Here is a 20033-nt window from a genome sequence, read left to right as displayed (position 1 = left end):
GCAGCATTCATATTGCTCCATTGAGAGACAGATTAATTGGAATCAACAGGATAAGGTCTCACTGTGAAATGCTGCCACTCATAGAGGCTTGAATATCTGGGATACCAAGATGATGAATTCACTTATCACTCTCATAGAATCCCTACAGTGTAGAAAGAGGCCATTCGGCCCATTGAGTTTGCACCAACCCTCTGAAAGAGGACCCTACCTAGGCCCACTCCCTAGCCCTATCCCCGTAACCCCACCTAACGTGCACATCCCTAGACACTCAGGGGCAATTTAGCCTGGCCAATCCACCTAACCTGCACATCTTTGGACTGTGGGAGGAAGTCGGAGCACCCAGAGGAAACGCACGCAGACACGGGGAGAAAGCGCAAACTCCACACAGTCACCCAAGGCCAAAATTGAACCTGAGTCAATGTTATCAGTCTCGAGCATCTTTAATGAGCTCTCAAATTATTTTAGCCACTGGCGCTTGGATTTATACGCAAAACTTAGCTTTACGGAACTGTGCTGTAAAACAAAGCAAATTCACAAAGTATGCTTTTGTAAATACAGAATAAAAAGTCAATTCACAAGCTGTTAGAAGTTATGGAAAAAGCTCAGGTAAAATTCAGCTATTTTCAGGTAGTTGTAGTTACAGTTTAGTACACACTGCCACTTGCACAAAACACATTACAAGCCACATTGAGTGGCAAGTTATAAGGGAAGGCATCATAACCCACTAGCTACAAAGTCTCCTCCTCTCTCTGATTGTCTGAACTAAAATTCAGACAAACTCCCCAAGAGAAGTATACAAAACAAAGCCCCATTTAATTCAAATCTAGTTTCTCAAGCTGACTTGCTGCAGATATGGTGCAATCTGTTACAAAGGGTCCGCAGCTGAGGTGCCCCAAATTTGTAAACCCGGGCGAGATCCCTCAATTTGTTACCACCCAGCTGGGTTACCCCCTTATTGTTATGCCCCGGGTGAGGAGGGACGAACTGACTCTCTTCATACTTCAACCCCCTCTGCTGGTCACAACAAGATTATTCTAAAAAAAAATCCATTCCTCCGAGGATCTCTTTTTACAGTCCAAACATTTATGGTTTAAAAGGAGCCAATTTAATCCAGGTTTCTTGAAATGAAGATAGAGTGAGTTTATTAACTACTATCGACTAGAAACTGGTAAAGCGCATGCATATACATTTATACAGATCAGAGTTAGAATTAAGACCAAATTAATAATAATTTTTATTGTCACAAGTAGCCTTACATTAACACTGCAATAAAGTTACTGTGAAGAACCCCATTCGCCGCTTTCCGGCGCCTGTTCGGGTACACAGAGTGAGAATTCAGAATGTCCAAATTACCTAACAGCACGCCTTTTGGGACTTGTCGGTGGAAACCGGAGCACCCAGAGGAAAGCCACACAGACATAGGGAGAACATGCAGTCTCCGCACAGACAGTGACTCAAGCCAGGAATCGAACCTGGGACTCTGGAGCTCTGAAGCAATAGTGCTAACCACTGTGCTACCGTGCCGCCCATAAGTTAGTAATAAAAATGGTGTACGACAGAATCCTTGTCTCATGAGGTGCAGATGCTTGAGCATTGTGACCAATGCGATTCAATTCTGGTAGCATTGACTTCAGCAGTTTGGCGACAAAGCTAACCTGTTCCTGTCTCAGCTGTGGTCTTTGCTTACTTGGCTTACTTCAACAATCATGGAGAGGAAAATGGAGGTATACATGTAAAATAATCTTTGCAAGGGTGATGCTGCTACTGGCTCACGTTTTGCTTCTGTGTCACACACACTATGATACCCTAACACTGGTTCACACTGATACACACACTTTTCAGCTGGCTTTTATCCCATTCTTTGTATATTCCTGGAAGGCGAAATCCATAAATGCATCTGGAAATTACTCACAGGACATTTCTTGATGAGATGTTACTCGTCTCCCGTTGTGTCCCTTTGTCTCCATTGGAGATGGCAATTAGTTTCTGGATGCTTTAGAAACATCTTTGTCTGGAAACAGAGTGGGGTGCCATTGTCTCAGAGTGTCACCCACCATCAATTCATTATTATGACAAAACAGATTTTTCAAATTCTCCTAAATCAGACTTCCCAATGTATTATAGACTTCAGATCAGAGACAGATTTACACGTTGTGGGCCCCTTGCTCAATTTAATTTCTGGACCCTCCCCCATGATGTCAGGCTCCTCCCTACCCAACCCACCCTCGCCCCACAGAATGCAAAGGTGCAAGCCACAAAAATACACAAATTGTGTATTTCACTGCTTTAGTGCTTTATAATGTGTAATAACATACCAACTGAATAATAACTGAATTGAAATCCAGGCTTACCTCTTGTCAAAGAATGGTACAAATGGTCAATATTGCGATGTGTGTCTTGAGGCGAGCAAACACGGAACTTGCTGATGAGCAACGAAATGTAAAAATCAGCTGATGGCATCACTGCAGCACGGGCCAGTGCAGGATAGAATGAGCCAATCTAGTGCAGGAGCAAATATTCTAGCCAACAAGATGCATACACTTCCATTCAGCATACCTCAGAGTCTCATTCCGTTTCAGAAGTTAACTTCCTCACTCCCTCTCACAAAACCACAGAAGTCATTGGGGTAATTCACATGAATGGAGTGTCCAGTGATTCCGAATCTAATATTAGTGACTCTGTTTGGCAGGATTTTGTTCTTTGTTCAAGAAGAGACTTTCTGAAGGCCAGGCTTGAGAACGATGGTAGATAGAGCTATCAGCATGTGACCTGATGCAACCATTGTCTATTATATTAGACCAGCAATGGTGCATTTTGAAAAACAAATTTAATCAAGAGAATATGGAAGACAAACAGGTTTTTAATGTTTCCTTGCTTCATCCTGAGTTGGTATGGCAATTTAGGTAGTTTATTGAAATATTTTTCTTCACAAAATCATCAGTTGCATCATCGTAAGTAAAATCTTGTAAAGACACATTTTCAATCATCAGTATTGCTGAACTTGTGAAATGTTCCTGACTCATGTACCTCGCAAATAATTTTGAACTCTTTTCAAAACAGAAAAATTATGTTCACCGGAAGAATTTGTGACGAGTATTGTTAAAAATATTTTCAGAATGGTTTCCACATTCTGAAATGTTGCCTGCAAACAGAGTATTGATAACGGGAGATTATAGTTACAGCGGCACAGTGGTTAGCACTGCTGCCTCACAGCACCAGGGATCCGGGTTCAATTCCGGCCTTGGGTGATTGCCTGAGTGGAGTTTGCACTTTCTCCCCGTGTCTCCGGGGGTTTCCTCACACGGTCCAAAGACGTGCATATAAAGGTGGATTGGCCATGCTAAATTCCCCCTAGTGTCCAAAAGGTTAGGTGGAGTTACTGGGTTATGGGGATAGGGTAGGGGTCTGACCCTATGGAGGATGCTCTTTCGAAGACTCACCAGACTCGATGGGCCGAATCGCCTCCTCCTGCAACGTAAGGATTCTATGATTCTATGATTCTAATATAACCTAGGTTAGTAACAGTGTAAAGGTTGTCTCTTAAATGCCCTCTGTTGAACGGCAATTAGGGGTGGGCAATAAATTCAGGTCCTGCCAACAATACCCACATCGCACGGACGAATAAAGTGAAACAAAGTCAGAGAGGGGGAAGATTTCTGAAAAATATTCAGAAGAATGTTCTTGATCAGGATACTTCTTGCTCAGATCATTTCTGGATCTGGTTCTGGGGAATGTTGTTGGCCAAGCAGGTCTGTTGTCAGTCGGGGGAAAGGTTTAGGGCAGGGTTTTTCAAAGTTCGGGTGGTGACCCACGGGCTGGTGTCAGGAGGGCCGCGGAGTTAAGGGTCGCAATGTCTGTGCGTTCGGTCTCAGCACTGGATTCCTGGATCAATCTTGTTTCCTGTCATGCTGCTCTCCTGCTCAGGCCTGAAGACAGAATTTAAGGTGAAAGATTTTGTTTTGTAAATACCTCCCGCGCTTTCTTCATGGTCAACAGGGATTCTCACCGCCGTGTTTTCATGCAGTTGACAGCTTTATTTGAAGAGTAATTGTGACCGGATTTGGGGTTTGGGACCTGTCACACGTCCGCCCTCTCATCCTGTCGCAAGCGATCCCATGGTGCTGTGCTGAACAGACACAAGCAGTGGGGTTATCACCCTGAGCATTGGCTGATATTTATCCAGGAAATGCAGCATGGATGGCATACTTTAATTATTCTCAGCATTTACTGGGAACTGAGTTGTGTGGAATGTTAGTTCAGGACCAGAGATTGTCACTAGTGAGAGAATAATGGTCTCAACAAAAGGATGATGCCTTGTTTCAGCTCCCTCTAGATTTAGTTTTTCTTTATGAAGAGGGTTTGGAGGAATTAACTTCAACAGTCAGCATGTACAGACTGGGTGAGAATTTGAAAACCTGTTCAGTCCAGGATTAGGAAGGTTGGGCTGTAGGAACTATTCCTCCTCATGTCTGCTCTGCCATTTAACGAGATCGTGGCTGGTCTGTAATTTAACTCCATCTGCTCACCTTCGTTTTATCATCCTTAAAACGTTTACCGAATAAAATCTATCAGTTTCAATTTGGAAATTTCCTGTTAACCCCCAGCTTTAACAGTTGTTTGTGGGAGCGAGTTCAATACTTCCACCATCCCACTCGAATGGCAGGGGGTTGGGAACCTAGGCAGAGTGACAAGGCTACGGGAAGCAAGGGCAGTAATAAAAGAAAAAACAGTAAAATGCAAAGCCGCTAGACAGGGGAATCAAGGGTGAGAGGCAAATATGGTAACAGTACAAAGAAGAGTTAGGATGATTAAAAATGACAAAAAGGCAAGCCTAAAGGCTTTATATCTCAATGCACGAATCTTTCGGAAAAAGGGGAGTACCGAAGGTCGGCTGGTGTGGTTCCCATAGGTCGGCCACTTGGAAAAAGTGGGTCCCGGGAAAATGTTTGAAAACCACTGGGTTAAGCGGACAGTGATCATGGTCAAGGTTCAGGTTAGATTTGGAAACGGACAAGGAACAATGCAGAGTGAAAATAATGAATCGGAGGAGGCTCAATTTCAATGGGATGAGAATAAATCTTGTCCAGGTAAATTGGAATCAAAGGTTGGCGGGCAAAACTTGAGTTACATAGAACATAGAACATAGAACGATACAGCGCAGTACCGGCCCTTCGGCCCACGATGTTGCACCGACATGGGAAGTCAAAAAACAAAACAAAAGCCATCTAACCTACACTATGCCATTATCATCCATATGCTTATCCAATAAACTTTTAAATGCCCTCAATGTTGGCGAGTTCACTACTGTTGCAGGTAGCGCATTCCACGGCCTCACCACTCTTTGCGTAAAGAATCTACCTCTGACCTCTGTCCTATATCTATTACCCCTCAGTTTAAGGCTATGTCCCCTCGTGCTAGCCACTTCCATCTGCGGGAGAAGGCTCTCACTGTCCACCCTATCTAACCCCCTGATCATTTTGTATGCCTCTATTAAGTCTCCTCTTAACCTTCTTCTCTCTAACGAAAACAACCTCAAGTCCATCAGCCTTTCCTCATAAGATTTTCCCTCCATACCAGGCAACATCCTGGTAAATCTTCTCTGCACCCGTTCCAAAGCTTCCACGTCCTTCCTATAATGAGGTGACCAGAACTGTACGCAATACTCCAAATGCGGCCTTTGAAGAGGAGATGGTTCAGATACAGTCAAGGCACATTCTCACCAAAGCAAAAACGGAAGGCAACAAAATCCAGGGCTCCATGGATGATAAAAGAAAGAGAGAGCAAACTGAAGCAGGAAAAGGGTGTGCATGGCCGATGACAGGTTGAAAATATAAGCGAGAACAGGCTGAATATAAAATGTTCAGATGGGAAGTGAAAAAGGAAATGAAAAACAAAGAATGAGAAGAGACTGGCAGAAAATATAAAAGGGAATTCAATAGTTTTCTGTACAATAACAAACGATAAAGGGATCATAAGAGGTGGGGTGGTGCCAGTAGGGGCCAAAAATGGGGTCTACACATGAAGACAGAGGGTGAGGCTGAGGTACTCAATGAGTACTTTGCATCTATCTTTACCAAAGAAGAATGAGAGGACGTGATATGAAATAAAGGATACAATTCTAAACTGGATGCAGGAACAGAGAGACCCAGGGATTATGTGAATAAATTGTGGCAGGGCAGGCTGACAAATTGGGCATGTGAGACCCTGGGCTTTAAAAATAGAAGCTGAGAATACAAAAGCGAGAAAAATATGATGAACATTTATAAAAGGCCGGTTCGGCCACAACAGGAATGTCCGATTCTGGGCACCCCATTTTAGGGCGGAGGAGAGTGTGCCGAAAATGTTCACGAGGTGAGGGATAGACTGGTGAAGCTGGGACTGTTCCCCTGAGGGGCGAGGAGCTTGAGATGAGATTTGGTAGAGGTGTTGAAGGTCATAGAATTTACAGTGCAGAAGGAGGCCATTCGGCCCATCGAGTCTGCACCGGTCCTTGGAAAGAGCACCCTACCCAAGCCCACAAGTGCCCTCTAGGGTGATAGGAGGGATCCCCTATCCCCGCAACCCCAACTAACCTTTTTATTTTTTGGACACTATGGGCAATTTAGCACAGCCAATCCACGTAACCTGCACATCTTTGGACTGTGGGAGGAAACTGGAGCACCCGGAGGAAACCCACGCAGATACGCAGACGTGCAGACTCCGCACAGACAGTGACCCAAGCTGGGAATCGAACCTGGGATGCTGGAGCTGTGAAGCAACTGTGCTAACCACTGTGCTACCGTGGTATCATGAGGGGTCTAGGCAATGCATAGAGAGAAACTGTTCCCATTGACAGAAAGGTTGAGAACCAGGGAAGCGAGGACCGATATAAGGTAAATGGCAGAAGATCCAAAGATAACTCTCTGCTAACCTAAGTGTGATTACTCTGTCTGACTGAACCAGACTAGCTCTTAGCCACGTGCTGTAGGTGTGACGTGATATATACACCGGACACACACTGTAGATGTCCCCAGTGGAAAGAGGCGGAGTGTGAGTGCCTCGTGCCTTTTATAGTGGGAAACCACCCCCAAGTGTTCTGCCTGCTGATTGGTTATGTCCTGTTCTCTGTGTTCATTAGCTGCCTGTCTGTATCTCATGTGCATGTCTGCATATCATGACATCTCCCCTTTTGAAATGTTTTTCTGTAGCATCTGTGAAAGTATTTACATGTGTAGGCCGAAAAACTAACTTATTTACATAAAATGGCAGACGGGAACATATGTACATGTGAAAACAGGTGTCTAATGTGCGAAAACAGAACATAGCAAACAAAATGTTCATAAGTCCAGTCTCTGGGGCTTGCGTCTGATCCTGGTCGACCGCTGGAGAGGTGGTGGTGGGGATGATGGCGCCTTGTTGGGTGGGATTGCAGCCGGACTGGTGACCTTGTGGTTCGAGGTGTCAGGAGGTGGCACAATAACAGATGGAAACAACAAAGAATGTGTTTGCGGGCGGGGCAACTGTGCGCAGTGCCCGTCTGTTTCACCGCACATCAGAGCCATCAGCCATACGCACAACATACGATCGAGGAGTAACCTGTCAAACAACAACCGCTGGAGCTGACCAGCCTCCATCAGATAGCTTGGTCCGAACAGCATCCGCCGGGGATAGCGCAGGCAAATCGGTGGCATGAGCATCATAGCCCTGCTTTTGCCGGTCCCTGAGTTTATGCACCTTCTGCAGCACCGGGAGGTGATCCAGATCAGGCAAGTGTATGGCTGGAAGAGTCATCCGCAGGTCCTTGTTCATCAGGAGTTGAGCAGGTGACATGCCGGTAGACAGAGGGGTTGCCCTGTACGCAAGCAGCGCAAGGTTGATGTCAGAAGCAGAATCCGCGCAGCCTTGCAGATGAGCTGCTTCACTATGTGCACCCCTTTCTCAACCTTCCCGTTGGACTGCGGGTAATGTGGGCAAATCTTGACCAGTCTTGCCTGCTGAAGCAAGGACCGTTGTCACTCATGACAGTGAGTGGAATACCATGCCTGGAGAATGTCCCCTTACAGGCCTTGACGATGGTCTTGGATGTGAGGTCCGAGGGCTTCACGACTTCTGGGGAGTTGGAAAAATAATCAATGATTAGCACATAATCACGACCATTGGCGTGAAAGAGGTCGATACCCACCTTGGACCACGGGGAGGTCACGATTTTGTGCTGCTGAAGCGTCTCCTTGCTCTGTACTGGCTGGAAGCGTTGACAGGTCGGACAGTTGAGGACCATATTTGAGATGGCCTGACTAATCCCAGGCCAGTAGACAGCTTGCCTGGCTCTGCGTCTGCACTTCTCGACACCCAGACGTCCCTCGCTGATTTGCCGGAACACCAAGCTCTGGAGACTGAGTGGAATGACAATGCGGTCCAGCTTGAGGAGGATACCATCAATCACCGTCAGGTCGTCCTTCACATTGAAGAATTGAGGGCACTGCCCTTTTTGCCAGCCATTGGCGAGGTGGTGCATGACACGCTGCAGAAGAGGGTCTTTGGCTGTCTCGTCGCGAATGCGAATCACCTTTTCATCCGACGCCGGGAGGTTGCTGGCCCACAGCTGCACCTGTGACTCGATATGTTGGACGAATGCTGGCGGGTCAGCAGGCAAGGTTATGGAGCGGGACAAGGCATCGGCAATAATGAGCTCCTTGCCAGGTGTGTACACGAGCTCAAAGTCGTACCTTCTGAGTCTGAGGAGGGTGCGCTGCAGCCGGGGCGTCATGTTGTTCAGGTCCTTGTGGATAAAGTGGACCAGAGGCCTGTGGTCCGTCTCGACATGAACGTCGGCAGGTTGTAGACATAATCGTGGAACTTGAGAATTCCACTAAGAAGGCCCAGGCATTCCTTTTCAATTTGGGCGTACCGCTGCTCAGTGGGTGTCATCGCCCAAGATGCGTAGGCAACCGGTGCCCAGGATGAGGTGTCATCGCGCTGGAGCAACACCGCGCCAATGCCATCCTCGCTTGCATCTGTCGAGATTTTTGTTTCCCTGTCAGGGTCAAAAAATGCCAATACAGGTGCAGTGGTTGTCATAATATGCGCCCCTGCACATCATGAGGTAAAAACAGGCAGTGACAGACACCCAGGTTAGCCAATCAACATACAGGACAGAACACAACCAATCACCAGACAGAACACCAGAGGGAGGCTTCCAACTGTAAAACACATGAGGCATCAGCACTCTGCCTCTTTCCACTGGTGACAACTGTCGTGACAGTCAGGGTGTAGATATCAGTCAGCACCTTCTACACGTGGATCAGAGCTAGCCTGGTCTAGTAAGTTAGAATTAATACACTTAGAGTGGTAGAGTGTCAACCCACAGCCAGCTGTGTGGATTGTTACAGAAGTTCAATAAATCGTATTGAACCAACGCCTACGTTTGGTGTATGCTTTACCGTTCATCGCATCCTGTTGCAGTCTGTGTTACCCCAGGGTGAATAACACGACATGATACCAGGAGTCTAAGTAATCTACCTTGAATAATTCAGTGACGACCAGCAAGTGTCTTCCAGCAGCATGGAGAAGATCCAGGCCCCTCCACAGTCCGGATCTCCGGAAATCCCGGCATCAACTGGCGGGTCTTCAAGCAGAAATTCAGTCTATACATTGACGCCTCGGGCCTCGAGGATGCGTCTGATGCCAGAAAAATTGCGCTGCTTCTATCGACTGCGGGGGACTAGGCCATCCAAATCTTCAATTCGCTCACTTTTGCCGATGGCGAGGACAAGACCAAGTTCCAGACCATGTTAGCCAAATTCGACAGTCACTGTGAGGTCGAAACGAACAAGAGCTTTGAGCGCTATGTCTTCCAGCAATGCCTTCAGGGTAAGGATGAGCCTTTCCAATCCTTTCTAACTCATCTCCGCATATTAGCGCAATCCTGCAACTACGGTGACACCGCTGATTCTCTCATCAGGGATCCGATCGTGTTTGGGGTCCACTCTGACGGCCTGCGGGCGCAGCTCCTAAAAATAAAAAACATGACCCTGCCAGTAGCCATCGAGACGTGTAAAGTGCATGAACAGGCGGAAAGTCGCTACTCCCGCCTTAAATCGGCAGAACAGGACCAACTTGCCTCCCACGAGGCAGAGAGTGTACAGCCCATCGCCCAAATGCGGTGCCTTAGCATTGATGAAGGCGGCCATTTCGCGCACTTTTCCCGGGGTCCCACGCATGCGCACCACGGACGGGAGAACGAAGCGGCCGAAAACCGCACTGCACATGTGCGACGGCGCACGGAGCGTTACGACGTCAACGTCCTGACATGCCCGAACTGCGGCACTGCCCACTTAAAGCGGCAATGCCCTGCAAGGGGCAGGTGATGTTTAAATTGTGGGAAGCCTGGCCATTATGCAGCCTTGTGCAGGTCTGCACCTCCGATCGTGGGCCAGCGATCCCAGATCCAACGCAAGAGTGTTCGAAGTGTGCAGCAAGAGCTGCTGGATTCGGAACTTGGTAACACCACGGATCCAGAGGACGACTGCTTGGAGTCCCCATATCATGTGGGCATCATTACCACGTATGACAAGGCCTCCTCAAATTCAGCAACACGCCTACCCATCCTCAACGTGGATTCTGCGGACGAATGGCGTGCTGTCGTACAAGTCAACCAATGCAGCATCCGGTTCAAGCTGGACACTGGTGCTTCAGCCAATCTCATATCTCAAGCAGATCTTGCTCGCATCCAAAGGCAGCCAAAAATTCTTCCACCGGCCTGCCAGCTGCTTGATTATAATGGCAATGCCATTACTGCGTTAGGGTCTTGTTACCTGCATGTCTCCAACAAGGCCATCAAAGCCACATTGCGATTCAAAATCGTCAAGCCTGACAAGGCTTCCCTGCTTGGTGCCCATGCATGCAAGCTACTCAATCTCGTCCAGCGCGTACATGCCATGTCCTCTGCCAATATGAATCTTCAGGCTGACATTGACGAAATCCTGTCACAATACACGGATGTGTTCAGTGGGATGGGCATGCTGCCGTACCGCTACAAAATCTTACTCAGGCCTGATGCCACACCTGTGATGCATGCACCACGCCGGGTGCCGGCTCCTCTGAAGGACCGTTTAAAGGCGCAGCTGCAGGAGCTCCAAGACCAGGGTATAATCTCTAAAGTGACGGAACCGACTGACTGGGTCAGCTCGATGGTCTGTGTGAAAAAGCCCTCTGGAGAACTGCGCATATGTATTGATCCCAAGGATCTTAATCGAAACATAATGCGGGTACACTACCCGATCCCGAAGTGGGAGGAGCTAACCAATGAGATGGCACATGCCAAATTCTTCATGAAGCTAGATGCATCGCGTGGCTTCTGGCAGATACAACTGGACGAGTCCAGCAGGAAGCTCTGCACGTTTAATACACCTTTCGGAAGGTACTGTTACAACCACATGCCGTTTGGTATTGTTTCAGCCTCTGAAATCTTTCACAGGATCATGGAACAGATGCTGGAGGGCATTGAGGGTGTGCGTGTTTATGTTGATGACGTCATTATATGATCCACGACCCCAGAGGAACACATATCTCATCTCCAACAAGTCTTTAGATGCATACATGCCAACGGCCTCAAGTTGAACAAGGCCAAATGCTCCTTTGGCATGTCATCAATCAAGTTTTTGCGTGATCAAATATCCCAGCAGTGCGTGCAACCGGACTCGGACAAAGTCAAGGCCGTCAACACCATGAAGACCCCGGAAGACAAAAAGACGGTACTCCGCTTCCTGGGCATTGTTAACTTCTTGGGAAAGTTCATTCCCAATCTCGCATCACACACTACGGCTCTCAGGCATCTGGTGAAGAAGTCCACTGCATTCCAGTGGCTACCCACACATCAAGCAGAGTGGCTCGAGTTAAAGGCAAAGCTCACTACTGCTCCGGTACTCGCGTTTTTTGACCCAGAGCGGGAGACAAAAATCCAGGACGGCATTGGTGCGGTGATCCTCCAGAAGGATGACTCCTCGTTGCGTGCTCCAGTGGCCTATGTGTCCAGGGCCATGACTCCCACTGAGCAGCGGTGTGCTCAGATAGAGAAAGAGTGCCTGGGCCTCCTCACCAGTATTGTAACGTTCCATGATTACATCTACGGTCTACCAACCTTCACAGTAGAGACTGACTACAGACCCCTAGTCCATATCATTCACAAGGACTTGAATGACATGACGCCCAGGCTTCAGCGCATTCTCCTTCGACTCCGCAGGTGTGATTTTGAATTGGTTTGCACACCGGGCAAGGAGCTAATCATTGCGGATGCCCTGTCTCGCGCCATCACCTCGCCCTGTGAACAGGTCAACTTCATCCGCCAAATTGAGGCACAGGTGCAACTGTGTGCCAGCAACCTCCCGGCCTCAGACGAACGAGTCATCAACATTCGGGAAGAGACTGCCAAGGACCCTCTTCTGCAGCGGGTCACACATCACCTTGCAGCTGGTTGGCAGAAAGGGCAAGGCCCCCAGTTCTTTAATGTCAATGATGACCTAACAGCTGTTGAGGGGATCCTCCTCAAGCTGGATCGTATCGTTATTCCTCGCAGCCTCCAGAGCGTAGTGCTCAAACAGATCCACGAGGGCCACCTCGGTATCGAGAAATGCAGGCGCAGGGCCCGGCAGGCTGGCTATTGGCCTGGAATCAACCAGGGCATATCCAACATGGTCCTCAATTGTGCGACCTGCCAGCGTTTCCAGCCTGCTCAGCCCAAAGAAACACTCCAGCAACACAAGATTGTGACCTCTCCGTGGTCTAAGGTGGGAATCGACCTTTTTCACGCCAATGGGCGTGACTACGTGCTTCTAATTGACTACTTCTCGAGTTACCTCAAAGTGGTAAAACTGTCCGACCTCACATCAAGGACTGTCATCAAGGCCTGCAAGGAGACATTTGCCAGGCATGGTATTCGGCTCACGGTCATGAGCGACAACGGTCCCTGCTTCTACAGCCAAGAGTGGTCCAACTTCGCGAAGCTGTATCAGTTCAAGCACATTACCTTGAGCCCACATTACCCGCAACCTAACGGGAAGGTTGAAAAAGGGGTCCATATCGTGAAGCAACTGCTCTGCAAGTCTGCGGACTCAGCTTCTGACTTTAACCTTGCGCTCCTGGCGTACAGGGCAACCCCTCTGTCCACCGGTATGTCTCCGGCACAACTCCTTATGAATCGTGACCTGCGGACGACTGTTCTGGCCATTCATTTACCAAACGTGGATCACCTCCCAGTGCTGCAAAAGGTGCAGCAACTCAGAAACCGGCAAAAGCTGGCATACGATGCTCATGCTACTGATTTGCCTGTGCTCTCTCCGGAAGATGCTGTTCGCATCAGGTTGCCTGGTGGAGACTGGTCAGCTCCAGCTGTTGTTGTTTGACAGCCTGTTCCCAGGTCGTTCGTGGTTCGCATGGCTGATGGATCCATTGTCAGGCGCAACAGAAGGGCACTGTGCAAACTTGCCTGCCCACCACCGGATCTCATGTTGACAGCTGTCGTTATGCCTTTTCCGGACACCTCGCTCCACAAGGCCACTAATCTGGCTGCAATCCCACCTGTCAAGGCGCCGTCGTCCCCACCTCCACCTCTCAGGCGGTCGACAAGGATCCAACGCCAGCCCCAGAGATTTGACTTATAAATATTTCCTTTGTACATATTGTTCTGTATCTGCACGCTAGACACCTTACATGTACATATGCATTCACTCTCCATTTGCTGTGAATAGTTATATCTGTATATATGTCGTATATCCTCGAAGCAACCGGCAAATTTTTTTTTGAAAGGGGGATGTCATAATATGCACCCATGCACATCATGAGGTAAAAACAGGCAGTGACAGACACCCAGGTCAGCCAATCAATATACAGGACAGAACACAACCAATCACCAGACAGAACACCAGAGGGGGGCTTCCAACTAAAAAACACATGAGGCATCAGCACTCCGCCTCTTTCCACTGGTGACAACTGTAGTGACAGTGAGGGTGTATATATCAGTTAGCACCTTCTACAGGTGGCTCAGAGCTAGCCTGGTCTAGATAGTTAGAGTTCGTACACTTCGAGTAGTAGTGTCAACCCACAGCCAGCTGTGTGGATTGTTACAGAAGTTCAATAAATCGTATTGAACCAACGCCTATATTTGGTGTATGCTTTACAGTTCAATTGCATCTTGTTGCAGTCCGTGTTACCCCAGGGTGAATAACACGACAGTGGTGAGCTTAGCTTTCAGCTCCAACCACTCTGCTTGATGGGCTGCCTACCACTCATAGGAAGTAGACTTTTTCACCAGGTGTCTGAGGGCCGTGGTGTGTGAGGCCAGGTTTGGGATAAACTTGCCCCAAAAGTTTACCATTCCTAGGAAGCACAGCACCTTGTCTTCAGTGGTCTTCATGGCTTCGATGGCCTTGACCTTGTCTGTGTCCGGGCGCACACCCTGCTGAGATATCTGGTCACCTAAGAACTTCAGTGTCGACATGCCAAAGCAACATTTGGCCCTGTTCAGCTTGAGGCCATTGGCATGGACACGGCGGAATACCTGCTGGAAACGAGAGATGTGCTCTTCGGGGGTTGTGGACCAAATGATAACGTCGTCCACATACACACGAACCCCTTCAATGCCCTCCATCATCTGCTCCATGATTCTATGGAACATCTCCGAGGCTGAGACAATACCGAACGGCATATGATTATAGCAGTACCTGCCAAACAGTGTGTTGAAGGTGCAGAGCCTTCTGCTGGACTCATCCAGTTGGATTTGCCAGAACCCGTGTGACGCATTTAACTTTGTGAAAGACCGGGCGTGTGCCATCTCACTTGTTAGTTCCTCCCACTTCGGGATGGGGTAGTGTTCCCGCATTATATTCTGGTTGAGATCCTTGGATCAATGCAGATGCGCAGCTCCCCCGAAGGCTTTTTTATGCATACCATCGAGCTGACCCAGTCAGTCGGTTCTGTAACTTTGGAGATGATGCCCTGGTCCTGAAGATCCTGTAACTGCGTCTTCAGGTGCTCCTTCAGTGGAGCCGGGACCCAGCGTGGACCACAGGCGTGGCATCAGGCGGCAGCAGGATCTTGTACCGATATGGCAGAGTGCCCATCCCGTCAAATACATCCGGATACTGAGCGGGGACGTCGCCATCCTGTTTGCATGCATGTGCGCCGAGCAGGGAGGCCCTGTCTGGCTTGACGATTTCAAACCTTAGCCTTGCGTGAATGCTCCTGTTGAAGACGAGAAGATAGCAGGATCCCAGTGTTGTGACGGCATTGCCGTTATAGTCCAGGAGCTGGCAGGCTGCTGGAAGGAGCTTGGGTGGCTTCTTGGTGCGGTTGAAATCTGCCTGTGAAAGGAGATTGGCAGAAGCACCGGTGTCCAGCTTGAACTGGATAGAGCATTGATTTACTTGCATCACCGCACGCAATTCGTCCGCAGAATCCACAGTGAGGATGGGCAGGTTCCTTGATGATGTCGGTGAGGCATTTTCACATGTGGTGATTGTCATAATATACACCAGTATATCATAGTGCAGACACACACTGATGGACACACAGTGGGACCAATCAACATATAAAGCACTGCAATCACCAGTGAGAGCACACGCACTATAAAGACAGGGTGCATCAGAGTACCCGCTCATTCGAGTAGCAGCTAGCTAGGAGCACAGAGCTCACAGCCTGCAACACAGACGTTCACCATGTGCTGAGGGCATCAATTGGTTAGGACAAGGCAAAGGTCTTTAGTTAAAGCTAGTATCGTATTTACCCACAGTTCAAGTATGTTTAAATAGTTAACCTTTTAATAAAATAGTGTTGCACTACTTCAAGTGTTGGTGACCTGTATGTGATCCAGAACACCCAACACATCATGGTACCAGGTGTGGTTGCATACTAGCACTTCTTCGACCTACCTGCAAGTGATTTGCCTTCCGCCAGCATTCCGTCATCCTGCAACATGGACAACATCAGCCCGCTGCCGTCCCTCCGCATCGCCGGCAACCTCGGGGCCACCTGGAAGATTTTCAAACAGCACCTCCAGCTCTTCCTCGAAGCCACGGACAGGGAGGGTGCCTCGGATACCAGAAAGGTTGCTCTTCTCTTCTCCAAAGCCGGGGACCATACTACCCACATTTTCAACTCTTTCACCTTTGCAGATGACGAAGACAAGACAAAGTTCAAGACGGTTCTCCTCAAATTTGACACTCATTGCAATGTAGAGGTGAATGAAAGTTTCGAGTGCTACGTGTTCCAGCAGCGTTTGCAGGGTAAGGACGAACCTTTCCAATCCTTTTTAACGCACCTCCGCATCCTTGCGCAATCTTGCAGCTACGAGCCCACCTCCGACTCCATGATATGTGACCAGATCGTTTTCGGTGTTCAGTCGGACCCACTCAAAGTAAAGCAACTCACCCGAGCGACCGCCATCGAGACCTGTGTCCTACATGAAAATGCCACTAGTCGGTACTCCCATATACAAATGGCTGAACCGGCATGGCAAGGTCCCCATGAGGCGGAACGGGTCCAAGTGATTGAGCACCTCCAAGGCTTCAGCCTGGATGAGGGCTGCCATTTTGCACGCTTTTCGCGGACTCCCGCGCTTGTACGCACCAAACGAGAGGACGGCGACGTGGAGGAACGTAATGCGCAGGCACGCACCACACATGACCGCACCGCGCATGCGTGGTGGGGCAGCGAACGTGCTGACGTCACGACGTGCAGCAACTGTGGCTCCGCCCATTTAAAGCAGCAATGCCCCACAAAATCTCGACAATGCCTACGATGTGGAAGACTTGGCCACTATGCTGCCTGCTGTCGAGCAGCTCAGCCTTCCAATTCATATCGCTTCAGCCAGCCTCGCAGGAATGTTCGGGCAATTCAACCCACGGTCACCGAGTCCGATTCCGACCTCCCACAAAGCAGTGACACCGAGGACCCGAAGACGCCTTTTCGAGTCGGTGTCGTAACGAAAAACAGGCTGTCCCCAAAGCAAAGTCACCAGCCGCTGTCGGTAGACAGCATCGATCCAGACGATGAGTGGTGTGCCACCCTGATGGTCAACTGGTCCCAAATACGATTCCGCCTGGACATTGATGCCTCCGCCAATCTCATGGCGTGGTCTGCTTTCCAAAGCCTTTGTGTCAAACCAACCATTCTTCCATCGGCCTGCCAGCTATTGGACTACAATGGCAACATCATTCCTGCTATCGGCTCATGCCAACTCGAAGTGACGCACAAGTCACGAAAAGCCATCCTTCCTTTTGAGATCGTGGGCTCCTCGAAGAACTCTCTGCTTGGCGCACAGGTGTGCAAGCTGCTAAACCTCGTTCAAAGGGTTCACTCTCTCTCTCCTGATGACACGTCTGCCTTCCAGGATGCTGACTTCAGGGCGCAACTCAACGCCATCATCGACCAGCACCGCGACGTCTTCGAAGGCATGGGCACGCTCCCATATACTTACAAGATACTACTCAAACAGAACGCCATGCCTGCGGTGCATACACCTCGCAGAGTCCCAGCACCCTCAAGGACCACCTCAAGCTGCAGCTGCAGGACCTCCAAGACCAAGAAGTGATCTCCAGAGTTACAGAACCAACCGACTGGGTCAGTTCCATGGTGTGTGTAAAAAAGTCTTCCGGCGAGCTCAGAATCTGCATTGATCCAAAGAATCTGAATCGCAACATAATGAGGGAGCATTACCCAATCTCCAAGCGCGAAGAGATCACATGCGAGATGGCTCGCGCCAAGATCTTCACCATACTTGGCGCCTCAAAAGGATTCTGGCAAATTCAACTAGACAGATCCAGCAGGAAACTGTGTACCTTTAACACCCCTTTTGGCAGATATTGTTACAACAGGATGCAGTTTGGGATCATGTCGGCGTCAGAAGTGTTCCACAGGATCATGGAACAAATGATGGAAGGCATTGAAGGTGTTCGCGTCTATGTCGACGACATAATCATTTGGTCCCGCTCATTCGAGTTGCAGCTAGCTAGGAGCACAGAGCTCACAGCCTGCAACACAGACATTCACCATGTGCTGAGTGCATCAACTGGTTAGGAGAAGGCAAAGGTCTTTAGTTAAAGCTAGTATCGTATATACCCACTGTTCAAGTATGTTTAAATAGTTAACCTTTTAATAAAATAAAGTGCTGCACTACTTCAAGTGTTGGTGACCTGTATGTGATCCAGAACACCCAACACATCAGTGATGATGCCCACATGGTAGGGGGACTCCAGGTAATCGTCCTCTGGATCCGTTGTACTGCCAGGATCAGAATCCTGTAAACCTTGTTGGACACTCCGAACACGCCGGCGTTGGAATTGGGAGCGCTGGCCCTTGACTGGTGATGCAGACCTGCACAAGGCTGCATAGTGTCCAGGCTTTCCGCAATTTAAACAGCGCCTGCCTCTTGCAGGGCAGTGTTTCTTTAAGTGGGCGGTGCCGCAGTTCGGGCATGTCATGACGTCGTTATGTTCCGTGTGTTGTCGCACATGCGCAGTAAGGTCGGCAGATGTTCGCACCCGCGCAGTGTGGTGATCGGCCGCTTCGTTATCCCATTCGCATCGCGCATGCGTGGGGCTCCGGGAAGAGCATGCAAAATGGCCGCTTTCATCAATGCTGAGGCGCTGCATCCGGGAGATGGCCTGTACACTCACTGCCTCTTGAGAGGCAAGTTTCTAATTTTCAGCCGATTTGTATTGGGAATACCGATTTTTGGCGTGCTCATGCACTGTACATGTTTCAATCGTGACTGACAGGGTCATATGCTTGATTTTTAAAAGCTGCTCTCTCAGAGGATCAGAGTGAACTCCAAAAACGATTTGGTCCCTGATCATGGAGTCAGCAATATCACCAAAGTTGCAGGACAGCGCTAGCAGGCGGAGATTAGTTAGGAAGGAGTTGAAAGATTCATCTTTACCTTGGAGGCGTTGTTTGAATATGTAGCGCTCGAAGATTTCATTGGTGTCTACTTCACAGTGACTATCGAACTTGTCCAGGACGGTCTGAAACTTTGTCTTGTCCTGGCCTTCGGTGAAGTTAAACGAATTGAAAGGTTGGATGGCTTGATCCCCTCAGTTGCGAGGAGAAGCGCAATCTTTCTGGTATCAGACGCACCCTCTAGGTCTGAGGCTTCAATGTACAGCAGAAACCTTTGCTTGAAAGTCTGGCAGTTGGCACTGAGATTGCCGGAGGTCCGAAGCTGTTGAGGAGCCTGGATCTTCTCCATGGTGCCGGGATACATTTGCTGGTCGTCACGGAACAGATTGAGGTAAACCACCTATGGATAGCAGTTTTCTGGTACCATGTCGTGTTCAGCACGCTGAGATAACACGGGCTGCAACTGGATGCAGCTATAACTGAAATATACCCCAGACCTTGAAGTTAGTTCAAGTTGATTTACTGAACCTGTCACACAGTTAGCACAGTTCTCTGTGAGTTCAACTCTCTGCTAACCTAAGTGTGATTACTCTGTCTGACTGAACCAGACTAGCTCTTAGTCACGTGCTGTAGGTGTTACGTGATATATACACCGGACTTATTTTGTAGATGTCCCCAGTGGAAAGGGGCAGAGTGTGAGTGCCTCGTGCCTTTTATGGTGTTCTGCCTGCTGATTGGTTATGTCCTGTTCTCTGTGTTCATTAGCTGCCTGTCTGTATCTCATTATGTGCATGTCTGCATATCATGACATCAGCAACTGTTTGGAACCCGGATGCACTGCAGGAGAGTGTGAGTCAATTGTGGCATTCAAAGGGGGATTGGTTAAACAACTGAAAATAAAAATAAATCTTGTTGGGCTGTGGGGATAGGGCAACTGAGTGGGACTGGCCAAGTTGATGTTGGAAAGAACCGTAATGGACATGATAAGCCAAATAGCCCCCTTCCGTATTGTAGCCATTCTATTAGTCGTTCTTATCCGACTCCATGTTTAAAATGAACAAGCCTCAAGAAAGATATTAGAAAAAATCATTTTCATCTTGAAGCATTAGATATTTGAGGTGTGTCAGCTGTGTTACAAATCGTAGAACTCCTGCATGGGTCAG

The sequence above is a fragment of the Scyliorhinus torazame genome, chromosome 22 (genome assembly GCF_047496885.1).
Source record: "Scyliorhinus torazame isolate Kashiwa2021f chromosome 22, sScyTor2.1, whole genome shotgun sequence".
Lineage (NCBI taxonomy): Eukaryota > Metazoa > Chordata > Chondrichthyes > Carcharhiniformes > Scyliorhinidae > Scyliorhinus > Scyliorhinus torazame.
The sequence above is the reverse complement of the archived record's forward strand: the minus strand, read 5'-3'. Positions refer to the sequence as shown.